This window comes from Lygodium microphyllum, chromosome 21 (genome assembly GCF_053477565.2).
Source record: "Lygodium microphyllum isolate KBCC chromosome 21, Lygodium_microphyllum_v1.1.10, whole genome shotgun sequence".
NCBI lineage: Eukaryota > Viridiplantae > Streptophyta > Polypodiopsida > Schizaeales > Lygodiaceae > Lygodium > Lygodium microphyllum.
The window spans coordinates 55,445,144-55,464,889 of NC_141155.1; positions in this window are offsets into that span (position 1 = coordinate 55,445,144).

The window sequence follows — 19,746 nt, forward strand, 5'->3', positions numbered from 1 at the left end:
ACTTGATTAGTTCAGTCTTCACGGGAAAGTACAAGATACCTCATTTGCCAAAGACCTATAGGCATCGTGACTAAATCCGCCACCCACTTAAAATGAAGAGACAATGGATGTGTGGACTGTAATCCATCCCGATGTCTCACATATGAATACATTTGGCATGTCGTACATATTTCCACAAAGTGAGCAACATCCTTATACATAACATGCCACCGATATCTTTCTTTGATCTTTGCAAAATTACCCCAAACACCTCTATGGCCAGCCCATAAGCTTTCATGAAACTCTTGCATAACATTTACTTGTGAAGCTATGTCACCCAAAACTCGCAATGGCATACCCTGTTTCTTTTTAGCATGTTTCCATAAGTATCCATCTTTTAAAAAAAACTCGTAGGCTTTCCTCTTGATCTTCTTAAACTCCTCATCTGACCATTTATCTCTCTTTGTTAATGTATTGAGGTATTGACCAATTCTCAGCCACTCTCTTGCATATTTGTCTTCTAGAAACACTTCTACACAAGATGCAAAACATCTAAAGTGTCGTCTTTATTGTCCAAGCTTTTTTCAATCCTGTAGAAACACCTTGCATTACTAAAATAGCTCTTACAACATCATTTTCGACCACAAGAAAGTCATCTTCTTCCTCCTTATCCATCATCCCATCTTCATTCTCATAGTGTGCTCGAGATAACATGTTTGCAACTGGGTTATCTCTTCCTATAATATGCCAAAATTCAGGGTTCAAAGATTTGATGTATGCAATCCACCGGATCATAGCAATGTCTGGGGTAGCACAACTAGTAATCATACCCAACACCAGCAAACAATCGGTCTCAATGACTACACGAGCACCCATAAAATACTCCTTATTACATTTAAGGGCTGTCACAATTCCCCATAATTACCTTTTTACATTTGGATATCTTCTCTATCGTTCAATCAATACTTTAGCACCAAAGCGAATTGCATATCTTTTCCCTTCCTCATCTTCTTTCCCAATTGCCCGTCCAATTCCGATTGGGCTTGTATCAACAGTAATAATGATAGGCTTTCCATGTGAATAGTCAACCTTTTTCAATGTAGGAGCAGATTTTAAGAGCTACTTCAATTTCTTCATTGCTTTTTTATGCTTTCTTTCCAAATGAAATCTTTGACCTTTCCTTAGAAGCTGATATAGAACATCAGCTACATGTGCAAAAAAAGTGAGGAAACCATATCAAATAGAACACAGATGCACCCAAGAATCTACGCACATCTGATACATTCATGCATACATCTTGTATTCTATCAATTCCATCTATTTTTGCTGGTGATGGTCTTCACCCATAGGGCCCACACATATGCCCAACAATCAAAACCTCTTCAACTCCAAAGACATACTTTTGTCCAAAAAGAGTTAAATGCACCTCTTCTAGACACGTCAAAATCCTCTCACAATCCACAATATGGTTTGCAACAAACTGTCTGCACCCATGAGCATCCATCTCTTCATTATTTTCATCCATTGCACACCCTTTGATTGGAACATCATCCAAGAAGGGCATTGTCAATTGTGGTATAAAATCCCTAAGTACCCTATTCATAGCATTTGTTATGTGTGCCACTGAGTTTGTTGCATCCTGTGGGAGAGTACACATCTGTACTAACCCCAAGGGAGTATTCATGGTTGTGATATCCTTGCTTTCAATTGCAAGTTGAAATTGATCATACCCTGAGTAAAGATCACCCAAAGAATAGATCTCTCTACGTGCAAAAGCCTCTACAAATTCTTCAACCACAGGACCTGCACCCACATTTCTTATGGTCACTTTATTGACGAGTTGCATGTCTTGAATAAATCTTTAAGCCCCACTCTTTTTGGGGGCACAGTAAACCAATGATTTGAGTACGGGGCTGAAGAGGGCTCCAAGATCTTCATGTGAATCTTTTCATTTGGCAAATCCATCAGCTTTGGCAAGTAAGCTTTAGGCACTGAAATAGGACTCAAGTTCCATGGTACATGTGGCACAATAAATATTACCATAGGAGAAACAACATTTGGATCCACAAAACCTATTTCAATTGGTTGAAATGCAAATGCCTTTCCATGCCTAGCCAACATTTGCATAAAATAGTCTCTTTCAACATGCAAAAGAAACCCTTCTGCACCAACTTTCAAGCCACAGAAGCGAGTGGCTTACTAGATACTTCAACTGTTTTTTCTGTAATAGTGGTTAATTGAGAGACATGCAACATTTCTCTTCTTCTATGATTTTTCACAAGTGCAGTAATAGCTTCCTTGACATGTCTCCACATTGTTTGAAGACTTGTCTCTGTAGTCTGATCCTCTACCAAATCATCAAGCTTCTCTTGAAGCTCAGGATCTGCTATATGTAGAAACAATTCAATTTTCTAACTTGCAAGAGCTTGTTGTTCTGCAAGATCCAATTGCTCAAATAGACTTTCAAATTCTCTTAACAATTCTGTATCCACAAGACCCTTATTGGGTTGTAAAACCCACTTTTGAAAAGTCTTGCGCATAATCAAACTAGTATCTTCAATGTAAAATTCTTCCCTGAGTGTCTTCTTGAAAGCTACCTAGTCAGCATCTTGCATGTATAATTTAGTAATTTGTGCTTTTAGTTCATGTACAGTAACACATACAAAATAGTGGCTCCGTGCAAGTTGAGCCACCCCAAAAAATTACATCTTTTGAGCATAGGTATGTACATATGTAGATACATTCCTACCATTGAATAACTTCATCTCACGCTCAACTACTTGCAGAGCATTCATCACAACACTTTCTGTTTGAGCAGAAGCCTGCATCACCTATTGTTATTGTTGTACCTGCATAAGAATATTCATATTCTACACCAACCATTGCAAAACATCACTGGAGATTGTGTTCGAAGGTTCTCCCATCTTGTCTTTCCTTCTTCTGATGGCCTTTCATGTCGAGTTCACCAATATAAACACAATAAATAAAAAGCGCAATGAATTGAATCAATATATATTGATAGAACCTAAAATCCTTTATCTGGCACTACTCAAAAGCAATCTCCTAACATTAGATCTCCTGGAGCTCCCCCATAGACTAAAAACGTGCATCACAACAACAACTTTCTCTCTATTGCTCGGAACCCAAATTTGATGGCTCTGTTGGCTTTGAAAAGGGGGTCAAAATCCAAGACACATGGTTAGGGATCTCTCAGATCACTCCTTCTTCCTCTTCCAGTTCAAAGTGTAATTTTCAGCCTGTCAATTGAGATTGCGGTGTGTACGATTTCACCCATCTTTCATTTTTATGAAAATTTCTAAAATTGGTTGAAAAAGCAACTTGCTTTTTTCATGCCATTCTAATTTAGAATCTTTTCTAGCTTTTTAATATTTTTACAATAAATAATATAAAAAATATACTAAAATGATCCAAAAATCTAGTATTTTTTGACAATCCATGCCATGGACACTAGCACTAATGACTTAGATCACATTGACTCTCTACATTAATAAGAAAGTTAGATGATGATGCACTCTAGATTTTTTCACACTGTGTTCATGTAGTAGCATGACACCGCCATCTAGAGACGTAGAGCTAGTGTGTGTTAGTCCCATTTAGTTCCCAACACATCTACTTTGGGTGGCCTCAATAATGAAAACTTGTCACTTCTATGTATATATGAAAGTTGTTTTCAATTTTTTTGATAAGTTGGTCTCTCTCATGATCACTAAAGAGATCAATATGTAGGGTGAATCATCTGAAAGTAAGTGGTGAACATGTCCAGGAACTTTACTCAAGTTCAAGAAGGGGACATGGAAAATCCTCTTCAAGAGGCCATGGTATAGAAGGTACTAGTAAGAGACTAGTAATAACTGGTAAAATAGGTTAAATTAGCACTTTGGTAAAATATAGATTTTCAAGAGGTCATAGAAAATTTAGAGCTAGGGGAGAGCTTTAGAGGAAGAGGTGGATGGTAGAACAAAGATTTTAGAAATGTTGTATTATTTATCATGATTGTGGCAAAACATGTCATATTGTATCTAGTGTTATGTTAAAATGAATGATATACATATTGGTATATTGCAACAAAGAAACTATGCATCATCTTCAAATAAAATGAAGACAAAAATGAGCATCTATTTATTATGCAACATATGATGAATATTGTTATAAAAAAGGGGACATATGATGATTATGATATGTTGATTTAAGTGCATCTAATCATATGACCAACCACGTTGAATGGTTTGAAGATATGCAAGATTTAAAAATCCAAGTATGTGCCAATGGGTGATGATTCATGCCACCCAATTTCACACATTGGAAAAGTTCCCTTGTCCTTGCATGATGCTCAGACAAAACGTCCATAAGATGTGTTATATGTGTCATCCATCACAGAGATTTTAGTGTCTTTTTAGACAAATGGTACAAAAAGGTTGTAATCTATTTGATTTAATGCAAAATTTTGACTTTTGGAAGACTTTAATGATAAGTGCAGGTTTTTCACAAAGGGAAGTAGAGTTGGTCACATGTTCACTTTAGATGTTGAAATTTATGCTATGAATGCTACTATGTATGCTAAAGGCAAAGAAGTAGTCACGGACCTTGAAATTATAGCATAAATATATTGGATACACAAATATACAAATACTAAAATTAATTCAATCCAAAGGGTTGGTTATAAGATTTTCTACTTTTAAAGTTATATAATTTCATAAAGTATATGACGTATGTCATTTTGTTAAGCAGATAAGATAATATTTTTTGCATGATATAGATGTGAGTAGAAATATACTTAATGTTGTGCATATAGATGTTTAGGGGCCTACAAAAAGCATATCTCTTGGTGATAGTAAATAATATTTCATGTTTATTGCTGATTATTCAAAAAAGCTATGGGTGTATTTCATGGAGCAAAAGAGTGATGTGCTTGAGCACTTCAAAATTTTCAAGGCTTCTATTGAGATAGAAACAAGCTTGAAAGTTAAGTTCTTAAGGTTAAATGGAGGGGGAGAATATCTCTCTAATGACTTCAATGACTTTTTGAGGTCTCATGGGATAAAGAGATAGTTTACTTGCAAATATACCCCATAGCAAAATGGGTTTGCATAAAGGAAAAATATGCCTATTATAGAAGATTCATGAGGATTGATTAGCTTAAAAATATTTACAAAATATTCTTTGTCTAAAGTTATTCATATTGATGTCTATATTATAAACAGGACTCCTATAGTTGCAATTTATAGAATGACCCTCGAAGAATGCTTTACAAGCAAGAAGCCCGATGTGTAATGCTTGAAAGTGTTTGGTCATATTGCATATATTCATGTGCGAAATGAGCTACTAAAGAAACTTGATCCAACGGCTAAAAAATGTATTTTCATTAGATTCTCTTTAGAGCAGAAAGGACATCATTGTTTTAACCCTCTCATCGGTAGTTCAGAGTGAGCATGAATACATTGGATGATGACTATGATCATGATAGTTATGTGTAGATAAAAAAGCAAGACTCACAGAGCCTTAGTAGGCTAGAAACATCAATTGGTACTACACTTGCAATTAGCTCTTGGTTTGGGAAACTAAGGAGTAACCCCACATTTTCAAGTGCATCTACAAGTGTTGTGGGCAAAGACAAAGAGAAAAAGAAAGTTTCAGATGGTAATGATACATTTGTTATTCATTTGTGGTTTGGTGGAGATTCTGGTGATTCAAAGGGTTTGGATGATGAACTTAGTATTCCTTCACTTAGGACACTAGGTGTATAGAGAGCACATGGAAATGTGAAGGCTTCACTAAGTAATCCAATGGTACATAGGTCTAACAAGGTTAGATGCCCTATTAAAACATTTGGTTTTAAATATTAAGAAACTCACCATTATGTTTATATGGTAAAGGTGGTTGAGGGTGTTGAGTCCACTTATTTTGAGGTTACTATTGGTCATGCTCATTGGGATGTAGCAATGGATGAGAGGGTGGCTATGTTGGAGGCCCATAAGACTTAGGATCCAGTGCCATTGTCTAAGGGCAAGAAAGCTATTGGTTGCAAGTGGGTCTATAAAATTAAGCATAACATAGATAGTTTTGGATGAGTAGCATATATTTAGCTAGGAACCCAATGTTCCACGCGAGGACAAAACTTATTGAGATGCATTACCATTTTGTGATATGAGAAGGTACTTGTAGGAGAGATTGACTTGGTATATATTAGCACATAGGATCAGATAGCTGACATTTTTAAAAAGGCATTGGATGTAGAGAAACTTAAAATTTTTTAAAGCTTACTTTAAGTTGCAGACAATTGAGCTTGAGGAGCGTTGAGATGGAAAGCTCAACATATACAAGCATTAATGATGGATTTTCTCATTAGATGGTTCCACACATTATTATCCTCACATGGCCACTAACTTATCACTTATTATATATTTTTTGCTACATCTATCTATAACGGGCATAGTTATAGTGTCAGTCTATTAGTATAGTCAGTTATGTATTGTTTAACTTAGTAGGCCACTTTTCTTTATGTTGTATCTTGTCTATAATTTGTGTATATTATATCATCTATGAAAGAAAAAGAAGAAATCAATAAGAAAAAGTTTTGGACTCCATCTCTCTTCTTTTGTTCTTGAGTGAGCTTCTTCTTATGTGTATGCTATGTGTTTGGTACAACAACTCAAGCAAGTCCCTCCATCATGTGATTCTTGAAAAATGGCTCCAAATCCCTATCTTTATCTTTTCATTCAAGAGATCAATTTATTTAAGTGGATAAGCCTTTGGAATAGGAATTGGTTTTGCAAGTTCCATGATACATGTGGAATAGTGAAAATAACCTTAGAAATAACTATATCTGGATCTAGACAACCAATCTCATGTTGCTAAAATACAAAAGATTTTCCATGCTTAGTCAATATCTTCTCAAAACGTCACTTCTCCACATGTAAAAGAAATTCATTTAATCTAATTTTCAACTCTCTGAGAGATTTTGTAGTAAATCTATGTATCATCCTTTTGGACCCCTTAAGTTTGGCTAACAAGAAGCCAACTTAATCATGTTCTCAGTATAATTTGGAGGCAAAGATATTGCAAGAGGTTTTCTTTTATTATCTCCAATCTCATACTTCATATCCACTTTCACTTTAGCCCTATCATTTAAGTATAAATATTTTTACTTCACAAACTCTGCTATCACCTAGTACATATCTAAAAAATATACATGTATTATGTTATTTTCAGCTTTTAAGTCAAATTTCAACATAGCTAAAAGTTCAACCATTGTAACTGGATAAGGCAGTTGATCCTACATTCTTATATATATTCACCAGCTTCTAACAAACCCTTTTTTGTCTTTCTTTTTTGTGCTCTAAAAACATATTATCTAGCATCTTTTTTCATGGTCTCAATCCTTTGAAAACATACAAAACTTCTTGTTGACAATCCAATAAATCCTATAGAAAAAGAAAGCACACGTACTTACTATATGAGGTGATCAATGTTTCCATCATACACCATCAATGTCCCACTTCACAATCATGCCTACTAGAAATCCAGTTCTCGAGAATCTCTAAAATCTTTTATTCAATGGTAAATGATAATCTCTTAGCGTATCATAGTTTCATGCATGGTACATCCAAATAATGAAAGACTGAATGTCAACCCTTTTACCATCATTGCTTCTAATCATTGTGTAGAATAATCCATCATCTAATACCTTTGTATTCATGTGTACAATTGTGACATATGGTTGGCCAAGAATAATCATATAGGAAGAGGAATCTTGCATAAAGAAGTGTTGGTCATCCTAGTCATCCCCAAAGGTGATATTTATATTTTGGGACAAGCTATTAGGGGAGTTTTTGTAAAATATTACACGGCACAGTGAACAAAATCTGAGAAAGAGATAGAGAGTACACAACAGATAAGAGGAGAATCAGTAAATTCTTTAACTTCAAACAACTGATACAAAGATGGCTCTATCCACCCGTGCGCTTCCACTGTGTGAAGCTTATATGGCGATCTAGACAGAAGATAGGTTTAGGGTTTAGTGTGAAGCTGGAACAACAACTCTGACTGGGTGAAAGATGAGTGAGAGATGGCTGCGAAGGGGTTTAACTTTTATAGCCCGCGAAGGTCGTTAGGTAGGCTTGTTGACCGACCTACCATATGAGCCTCCACTAGTCAGCTAGGGAATATTCCCTTTACCATCGGGCCGCTTCCGCGGCCCCCGTACCCCACAATAGGGGCCCCTTTTAACTCCCTTACCACGCAACTCAATGCAATGTGCCTCGAGTTGCTACCAACTTAACCTCTCCATCTAACCCAAAGATTAGACCCACAATGGTCACCTTTTTGCCATCCGGTCACATAGACCTCATCTGATACAAGTCAGGACTCAACCAATGTCCGGGCTCACATTTGGCTTCTCCTCATAATGGGGGCCTTACAACTTTGAGCACCATGGATCATTGGTAGTGCCTAATGAGGGTGGGGCATTGATCATATCTAACAGTTTTGAGGTCTTAAAAATGCATTTTAGAAGATAGAAAGAGAGTACTCTAGACCAATAGGAGCAAAGCCTTCGTAACAAAACTTCTATTTTAAAAAATGTAAAATTTTACTTTACAAAAATATATATATATAATAATATTAGGAATTTGTATTATCAATATCTATTTAGCCTCTTATATTCATGATTATGATATTCTTTGCATTAATGATATACAATCTCCGCCACTTTTATTTAATGATATATCTAGATTAATGATAATGATAGGTTTACTTTTGTTGGGGTAAAAAGCCCTTGGGCCTGCTCGTGTACAGTGACCACCCACATTCTTTATTCATATATATATATGTGAAAGTGCAATAAGGCTGTCATAACATTGTTGACAGCACCTACATTGCGTGTGCTCTTCTCTCCTACATCCCTTTCAAGTAGTATCATAGCCACTCCTTCGTGAGCTCTTCCCGGCATTTACACAAGGTATGAGATATTGTTCTCTCTCATTCATTTAAGTCCACACAAGTACGATAGGGTTTACAGTTGAGGCAGCCATTGTTTCCATCATTGAAGCTTTTTCTCTTCACCTCTTGCTTGGACTTGTCCTAGGCTTGTGTAGGCCTATTGTAGACCTTCATTGGGCTCTTGCTTATCCCCTACCCACCCTGATTTGCCCCCTCAAGTACAGCAGCATGCTCATATTTTATTTGTGAATGTTTGCAAAAATGGCTCAAAAATCACTCTTTTTGTCATATCTCGGGCATTCGGAACCCGATTCAAGCAAGGTAAGAGTCTAAGTTGGGATTTTGGCACACTTTGGACATGATGGTGATGTCGAATTTGGCAAATTATAATGATAAAATATTTTCTACAATAGATTTAAGGTCTGAGACATAATGTATTTGTATGCCTATGGCTTATGTGATGCTTCTACTGATGTCTATTGATACCGGATCACTTGTGGATGTTATGCCTCTTATGTGAGACACATTTGGAGCTAATTTAGCTCAATCATTGACTTTTTTGAACAATCCCAGATCTGTCCAAAATAGGGTAGCCACTTGTTACTTCAATTTTATGCTTACATATCTTGGTATTTGATGCCCGATTATGCCCGATTGGTGCCTATACATACGGGAATGTATGTCTATGGATTTAAGCTTGGATTGAGCATTGATTTTCTCAGTTTACAGAGGTTATATGCTGTTGAAAAATTTAGGGTTGAAGCTATTTATACTACAGTTGGGTTATGCCTATTGGTCACGGGTCGGTATGATGTCATGATGTATTTGGACTATGCCACATGTCTTGTTTATGCATTGGAATGTTTTTGAGCTGAGATTAGAGATCAATTTGGGTTTGACTATCACTTCTTTGCAGCTGGTATTTCATTTATGACATGGTTTATGCCTAGGCTACCCAGTACGGGTTATGACGTCTTGGTGAATGCTTTATGCTTTGGCTGTGGATGGCAGTTGTTTGAGCTCGTCTCGACATTCATTTGAGTATTCCCTTGAGCAATTGGCTTGGCTTCTTCCATTACAACTTGGCTTTTCCCGTTACGACCTTGGATGTTATATGGAATTTGATGCTCTGATTATGGATCTTGGCTATTACTTGGATGCACTTACAGGTATTGAGCAATGAATTGCTCCCTTGTTTTGGCAGTTGCCTATTGAGCTGTGATTGCTCATTTTCATTTGATATGTGGGATACTTACTGATCAGTGGACTTGGATAGTGCTTGGGATTTACAGTTATGGCTATCCTGCTTCTCTGTTGTATGGCATCTATGCTATTTGGGTTGTTATTGCCAGTGTATGTTAGGGAGCAGTTGATCTTTATGGCCACCCGTGTATGCACATGGTCTATTGCTATGTCTTTTACAGAGCCTCTTACCTGGATGCTTTTACATAGATATTTGGGCTTTTATTGGAGCTTGATTCTTGCAGGTTTATTTGCTACCTTCTGTTCTTGGCTGGACATGTATATCAGTACATGGGTATGAGACACTGAAAAGTTATGTATACTCCTATGTTTCGGAGATGCTTGTGTATTTATGGCTCCAAGGCATGCTTATGCTTTTATGGCTACGAGCTAAAATGGTTGGACAATTTGTTGATGAGGGATGGGACACTAGGACAGAAGGAAAAATTATATGTAAGATAGATCAAGAATTTGTAGCTTGTAAATATATGATTGTTACTTAAAATTTCATCCTTTGCTTTTATTATAATAGATGGCATTATGTTAGTGGTAGTCTAGTTGCTTTAGACCAAAATCTTGATAATTTTAGCAAAGATCCTATAGTGGATCTTGATGTTTGGTTCAATGAGGACATTATTGCAATCCTAAAGGTTAGATCATCATGTATGCTACATCATGTGAGGATGTATTTACAAAATGAAGATATTGAACTACCATGCTCATTTTTGTTCCAACTTAATAACAAACAATTAATTTTTTGTATCATATTATATCCACTTATGTGTATATATGATTCCACTTCTTGATTATTAAACATTTGCAACATATTTTTTTCAGATATCAACAAGGAGAGAGAAGAATATACAATGCATGTATATTGAAGAAAATATCTCTTTACTATTAATATAAAATACATGTACAAATTTTGTGGTAAATTTTTATAAATTATCTCCATGACTTATACACACATGGGCTTACAAGCAATGAGGCAAAGCTACTTCTTTTTTTGAGAACTTTGCTTAGGAGAAGGGACATCATTTTTAGGAGTCCTTTTTCCTTTCTTTGATGATTTGGTTGCCTTGGATGTTAAAGGCAGAGCTTCACCTGCTGCAGTTACATGCACCTCCTCTCATTCAATGTCCAAGGCCCCAATATTGTCCATTCTCGTCGGTTGCATACAGTTGCTCATTATGTACTTCATGACCTTTGCCCTTATATACGAAACATGCTCACTTGTATAGCAATCTCTTGTAAACCGTCATACATTTGCTCGGGTAATTTACTCATAAATATATGTGTGCATCACATGGATTTAAAATAAGGTATTTTTAAAATACTATTTATATAAGTTTATTACATATAGAAGGGTGTAATATAAAGGGATTGTTTAAAAATTGAATAGAAAATGGTTATATTTAATTCAAGAAAAATTCACAGATAAGGATATTTATAAATAGGCCTTGAACGCATGTGATATAGAGGATATACATAGTAATTTTCTTGAGTAAATTTGTAAGAAAATCTTTTTAATTCATTGTTGTTTTTTACAATGGACTATATTATTATCATCAATGGAATATTTTGCAAAAAACCTCAATCTCAAAGTTTAGTATCTTTCACATTACCTTTATAACTTTATCTTCATTGAGATAAATAAGCCTAACCAATCTTCTGGCATTTGCAATTACTCTCCAGCCACAAGAGTGACTATCATCCTAATGAGGACACTGCAATCAATAATATAAAGTAAAACTATGAAACTTGTTTATGGTAGTTTATAGAATAAATTTTCTTATTATGTTCCAACCATATTAATCAAGACCTTACCACATCTTGTCTATATTTCATTCTTGCAAGTAAATCAGAAGGCATTGGGAGGCTTTTTCTTTAGCACTTCAATCAATCTTTTTATAGCTCTATACCAAAAAGTCAATAAAATTTAGAGTAATTAAAAAAATAAAGATCAAAATATCAATGAGACGTTGGATTATATAACTTACAACTTGGCATTTCCATGGCTTCCTTTCATAGAATTGATGAGGAAACATTTTCTCTTCACACAGTCTATTCCAATTAGGCTTCAATGGGTACTGAAAACAAAAATATTTAAATAATATAACAAAAAAATATCTCATAAAATCTAACAAAATATCAAATTATTTTCTTTTCATTGTATGGAATTAGAATAAGCTCCCAAGTTTCAAAGTCAATTAAATTGAACCAATGGTCAAATGCACTTGCATCAAGCTTACTCCTCATATAGTATGAGATAGATGGATCAAGAACCTCAACTTTTTGTTGTATATCAAAGGGGAGCTCATGCATTACAAAGCTAGCAAAGAAATAGATATCATAGTAAGAATCAACATGAAAGCCTATTGCTAGAAAAATATAGTGAGTAAAAACAAATTTTGATATATTATTCCTCATCCCAACAAGTAGAATAGAGTCATTTACTTCTCTCATTTTATTCTTGAGGATTTGAATACAGTCAGCGTAAAAAAATATCATATTAGATCTTTTGTTAATATCACTAGGTAAAAAGTAACAGACGTTGAAGCCCTTAGGGTCAGCCCTTTCAAGAAGGGTAGATAGCTCTTCTTCAAAAGATAGAAGCTACTCTGATTCCTTTTCTTCTTCATTCTTTCTTTTATGATCCCTCCATTTATTTACATGCTCTTTTGTGGCATTTTCATCTTTCTCATGTAGTCTTGTGTCTTTTTCATGTGTGACATCTTCAACCTTAGGACCTAAGACCACCTTTCTTTTTTCTATATGGAGGCACATTTAAAATATTGAAATCCTTCACATAAAAAGGGAGGACTAGCTCAAGGACCTTTGAAAACTTGTATCTCAACCTCCTAAGAATCATCATGTCTTTGAAAAAGGAAGAAGGAACGAGAGAGAGGGAATAAACATACAATATAATAAAGAAAGAGAAAAAGAGAGAGAGATGGAAGGAGAGAAGAGAATGAATGGATAAAAAACAAAGATAGAGTGGTGGCAAGGTCCGGTGCAATACTACGAGACGGGAAACACTCCGACATACGTTAATTTGTGGGTGGGTGGATACTTTACATACGTTAATTTTGCTTAGTTACAAGAAAAGAAATCCCTTCTCAAATAATTTAAGAAAGAAAAAAAGAATGATAACAGAAACAAATTGTTTGTCGTAACGTAGACAAAATGGAAAACGATGAAGGCCTTGATGTTCAAGATCGCGAGGCATATCTTAATTAGTGTGTCCCATGTCCTTGCTCTCAATGTAAATTGGCAATTAGACGAAACGTCAATTGTCTATAGAACACGTACGACACTTCGGCGAGTTTCAATATGAGATCATTGATGAGGCGATCTTAGATTTTGAGAAAATGGTAAAAAAGTGTATATCAATCATGCATTGTATTCGCAAGACAATTGAATACCATATACAAAAACACTGGGTGTGGCTGGCAAATTTTGACGTCTCGTCCCAAGGAGGAGTGCACCCTTTGCGACCAGTTAGAAGAGTTCGTGGCGTGCGATGGATAGAGTGCCTGAGCCAATCCACCACTTGGAAGGTACTACCCAATCTATACCATCAATACTAGAGGAGACATGCAGGCTTCCAGACTTACCTATAATCTTGGAGCCTGAGATGGAGGCAATGATTGATGCATTGATGCCCATGGATGTTCAGACTTCTGATCTGCTTAGAGAGGAAGCATCCATACCATTATATGATGAATGTTGAGTACCTCATCTGAAGACACTACTTACACTCCTAAGTGTACAAGCAAAATACAAGTGGAGTGATGCGAGTGTGACCAAGTTGTTCAGGTATCTTGTACATACGCTTCGTTGATTTCTTTTCGACACTATCATTAAAAACATTTGTGCTTTTTCAAGGTGTTTTATGATTTTTTTTCACATTACTGAAGTATCATATATTACCACTTGCAAATACCATGCCTAAGTCTCGTGATGATGCACAACATATTTTACGAAAGCTTGGAATGGACTACAATAGTATCCATGCATGTATCAACGATTGCATACTGTTTCGAGGCAAATAGGAGACTATGGAGACATGTCCAAAGTGTGGTGCTCACAGGTATCGAAAAACCTTGCAAGGGTAAACCATCCTTCAAAAAGTTCTTAGACACTTTTTGCTTATCCCCCGCATAAACCACATGTTTCGTACGTCCGGCATGGAGAGCTTAACAATGTGGTATGTGCAAAATAGGTCCACAGATGGAGTTCAAAAAATATCAACGGATTCACGGGTATGGAGCCACATTGACTCTACCTTCCCAGGCTTTTCCCAAGAGCTAAGGAATCATAGGTCGTTCAAGTTTGTATTCACTGGATAGAGGTGTTGGGGCATGTCTAGCTACCTCAGGTTATCATGCATGTCCATTGTGCGGGCCACAGTTAGACTCTCGAAAGGTCACGAATCATGAAGAAGATGGTATATCAAGGACATGCTGCTTTCTTGCCAGAGGGTCATGAACTCAGGGAAGGTTTTCTTGGACGACCTCCAGTATGTATGAATGCCCAAAGCTGGTACGAGCTAAAAATGGTCCACACGGAGTCATATCCAAATGGAATGCGATGGTTCTCAGTTTTCTACGGGTTGCTATATTTTGGACCCACTTACAAATCAACCACTTGTTGGATCCCATGCATATTTTCAAGAACGTGGGCAGCTTACTATGGGACGACATCACAAGAAATAGAGACACTATAGGGGCGCAAATGGATTTGAAGAAGGTAGGTAAGATGGAAGCGCTTTGGCCATAGTCGAGTACTAATGGTCACTTGCAACTACCTCGCACTCCTTGGGTTTTGTCCACTCAAGAAGATCGCATTGTGAAGCAAATAGTCAAGTCTATCTGCACTTTGACGGGTATGATGCGTTCTCTCAAGTCTGCGTTTTCTAAAGATGACCAATTATCAGGGCTAAAATCCCATGATTGGCATAAGATATGTCATGTTTGTACTAGAATGGATTGTAAGTGGCCTGCGTATTTTGCTATTTGAAGTGTAGTCGTTGTTCATAATGCTTTCTCATTTGTGGCAGTTTGTATTACTAATCACAATCGCACGATGCCTTACTCTAGAAATATGCTGGGCAATTTACAAGTTGTCGACTTCAGTGTAATGGATCTCACAGAAGGAGATTGAGATGTTCTCTATTGAATCTGCGAGGCGGGGAGCAGTGGAGATGGTGTGTCTCTTTGAGAAATACCTGCCTACTAGCATGCTCACGATACAAATCCACCTTCTTATGCATCTTGTAGATGAAGTGGAGATTGTTTGACATGTCCATATGCAATTGATGTTCTTCTTGGAGCACTTCATGAAAACCCTAAAAGGCTTTGTGCGACAATGAGCTCGGCCAGAAGGTAGCATGGCTAAAGATTGGTTGGTGATTGAGACAGTAGTGCATATTTCACAATGGCTACCACAATGGTGGATTCAAACAACAATATGCTATGGTCACTGAAGGACGATGATAGATTGACCGGAGATGTGGTGGTTCGAAATGGGGTAGAAAAAAGAATAGATGCTGTAATGGAGAAGAAAGTGAATCGCTTTTGTATGTTGCACCATACCTCTATGGAGACGTGGCTCGCTAGGTAACAACAAGCTAGGAAAGATTGAGAGGAAGCACAATCTAAATTTTGATGTAGTATACACCATCAACCGATTCAATATTCCGAGGGCATGGAGGAGATGCCGCGGTTTATGTCAACGCGATGGTTGCATGGAGCTTTGACCACAACGTCTCGCGAAGGGACAGAGGTCTCAACCAAGGAGTGGGAATTCTCGAGGGAATGTAGTCTAAAGGTGATAACGTGTTTAGGGTTTGTGGTATCTATATTTTATATATGAAAACTAATTGAGTGTTTCAATGTACAGTACAAAATATATAGTGCAGTGTGGTCGCGCAGATTACATTTTTGCGTGGAGCGTATTGACAAAATGCGCTCCACGACAGATTGTGGTATCATGGCAAGGTTCGAGCAAGAGAGCGGACGACGAGCAACAGATCCAAACACGATTATAGATGAGATGGAGTATTTTGGAAAACTTGCAAAGTATTATTATAGTAGATTACTGTAGCTTCTCCATGATACTATTCAATGTGTAGTGGTTCAAAGTGGTACTTGAAGGAGCTGGAGTAACAATTCGATAATGTCCATCTGAATTTCTCGAAATAGATTTCAAAGGATGGATTTGCATGACACGTTTGTGTTGCCGGCCCGTTGTGAACATATACATGAACTCATGTATTTTTTTATTGTATTACAACATGGTACATATCACAATAGTTAAATCTCTCTTGTATGTGATTGTGAACACGTAATTTTCTATCAAAATCCCTAATAACCTTGATGGTGGTATGTTATACCTTTAGCTCCCCGAAGTGCAAGAGTATATGATCAAAGCGATGTTCCGAGCATAGATGAGGAAAATATGTAAATAGAGGGGTCGATATTGCAAGGGGTGGAGGCCACCGAAAGCTTGGAGCATGTAGAGGAGCCAACATCAAGTAACAATGATGGAAATACAAGAGTCCAAGAATTCTTTGAGAACGAGGTGGACTCGTCCTTTTGTGGTGACATGTCTATCGACCTTCCAGTGTATGCAGAGTTGTGTTAGGAGATTGACATGGGACCATAGGGTACTTCATACTTGGTGCATTCACCTACTCAATTCGTTGACGGATCGCTTATAAGGGTACGTAAGATATGCATTTTACGTAAGATCATTTTTTTAAGATTTATATTATCGTGCTTTGTATGATTTATATTGATTATGTGAACATCATTTTTTATCTGTGCAGGTGACCTTTGTGGATATTTAGATCATCAGGATGAGTCGAGAGATGAGCAATGAGGAGCTACAAGAGATTTTCATGCGTATGTCTCCAGATCAGATAGTGAGATTCAGAGATATAGCGGACTAGGAGCATTCTTGGACACTATCAGGCCGCTCTATTAGATCTACTTCGACGCGCTCTGATGCTTCAGTTTCTAGCGAACAAGGTTGACACTCTAGACTTGGGCAAGTCAGAGGGAGTCATTTAGGGGGATGCTGCAGAGATCCGGATGCAGTGAGCCCGCGGTCATGGGCTTGGGATACAGTGCTACTCCTCGCTCTCGTGGTGGTTCGAGAGAGTGTGGCTCATGTGGTTGCTGTGGAGGCATGGACACGGTGGTTGCTGTGGAGGCACTGACACGGTGTCTCCGTCTTGTCATTCTATTGGAGTTGCATCACCTTCAAGAGAGTGTGGCTCATGTGGTTGCTGTGGAGGCACGGACACGATGTCTCCGTCTTGTCATTCTACTGGAGTTGCATCACCTTCGGGATTTATCACACCTGTGGGGATGTCTACTCCACTCACTCCGGCTTTTGATCAACCGTCCGCAAGTGGCACCCCTATGGATGCTAGTCCCATAGATAGTACCCCAATAGATACACCAAATGTTCACGGGTCTCCTGGATATGCCCAAAAGCGTGGTCGTAGGTGGGAGAGGACCCATCTTAGGCATACCCCAGAGGGGTATGCCTATCTTATAGATGATAGGTCAGGAGCCATCATCATGAATGATGAGGGGAGGAGGGTGATGGCTCGCATGAGAGAGTTGTGTCAACAAGTTTTTCTGCACAATGTCTTGGATCATTAGAAGAACATACCGGAGGGGAGCAAGGACTACATAGTAGCATCCTTGCATGAGGAGTTTCTAGTACCAGCTGCATCAGATAGGTTTTCTATGGGCTGGATGATGGAGTGCATGCGTGCATATATGTCACACAGACGATCGAGCGCACGCAAGGCACTCAAGAGTGGGGCTTCAAACCTCGAGTGTCTAGACGCAGATGACTAGCGTCCACTCAGGGGGAGGAGGCTACAGATTCTCTAGGACATTGGAGACAGTAGCACGAGGTAGTGAGGGCACGACTAGAGGTCGGACTGGTCCATCATCTTGGGAGTGGCGGCCACAGGACATATCTGGAGGACTTTGTAAGTTTTTTTTTTATTTTGCTTGCCTATTTTTGTGCAATATCCTTTTTATTGACAATGATGTTTCTAACAGTTGTATTTTATTTTCTTTGTGGCACTCCATTACAAATCGCGATCCCATCGGCCTTGAGACTCCATATCCAGAGAGGCACGGTCTCACTATAACCGATTGTATGGACACGGCGGCCCTATAAGTCACTCATCTTTCTTATCCATAGTTGCCATGTTTAATTAGAATGCATTATTGTATGGTGGATTGATGTGTAGTTGTTTCTTTTTTTGCAAAGTCCATTCGATGCTCCTTTACGGCGGGACGAGATTTCGGATGATGATGATCTATAACTCGCCCTTGGATCCTTGGAGCTAACATACCCTTCTTTTTTTATCACGTGATCTGTGTAAACATTTTCTATGTAGTAGTAGTATCTTGCCATGATTGTACCGGTCGCTTTCATTATGCGATCATGTATTTATTTCATGTATCAGTGTTATGATTTAAGTGCACTTTGCCTTTATTTACACGAGCATTGTACACATTATTGAAACTATTTTGCATGGTCTAAATAAAGCACATAGTGCTATATGTGGCAGGGCAGCTACCACAAATTTTTTTTTCCCTGTTACCGTCGTTATTAGCATCGCAAATTTACTGCACTCGTTGTTATTAGCATTGCAAAGCATCGTTATTAGTGTTGTTATTTGCGTCGGTATCAGCGTTGATGATACCGATGCAAATAACAACACTAATAACAACATTGATACTAACTCTTCTATGGCGTCGCCAATAATGATGCTTTTTGTGACGACAGGGAAAAATTTCTTTATGAACATTTTCATCGCATTTAACGTCGGTATAAGGCCTATAACTTGTAGTGCATGATCATCATTGTAATGTATCTGTCTTACACCGTTTTATATATAGCTACAAATTACTACATTTTCAATCTTAATACCTACTTTTGTATCATCAACAAATGACATTTTTAGTAACTCCATATCATCAAGCATTGCATTAATATGCTGCAACCTAGGTTCTAATTCACCTTGCATCATAGCTAGTATTTATTCTCTAACTTTCTACCTTTTTAGCTTAATGATGTTAATAAATTCTTCATGGAACTTCTTCTTGGCAATACCAAGAACTTCCCAAGAGCAGACTTTACGTTTTTCTCAAAATGTACTCTTTCAAGACATTTTTAAAGTCAATTATAGTTTCTCTATCCACCTACAAGCTGTGTTCTAGCTATTTCCCCATTGATTTTACAGGATCCTAGTTTTTCTCATTTGAAATATCCTATATAGCATACTTACTATAGTCCTAGCGAGAGCCAAAGGCAAATCCAAATGTAATCTATCACTATGTTTAGTAACCCTCTTAGATGTTTTAGTATTTTCATCATCTCTTTTTCTCTTTTCTTCCATAGGAACTTTTGCATCTTGAGACTTAGTATGATAAACATGTATAGAAAAGAAATCTATTGAAGGATTTCGACCTGTACTTTTACAAATACTCTCTCTTGCCTCATTCAAAATTTCTTTAGAAATGTTAATCT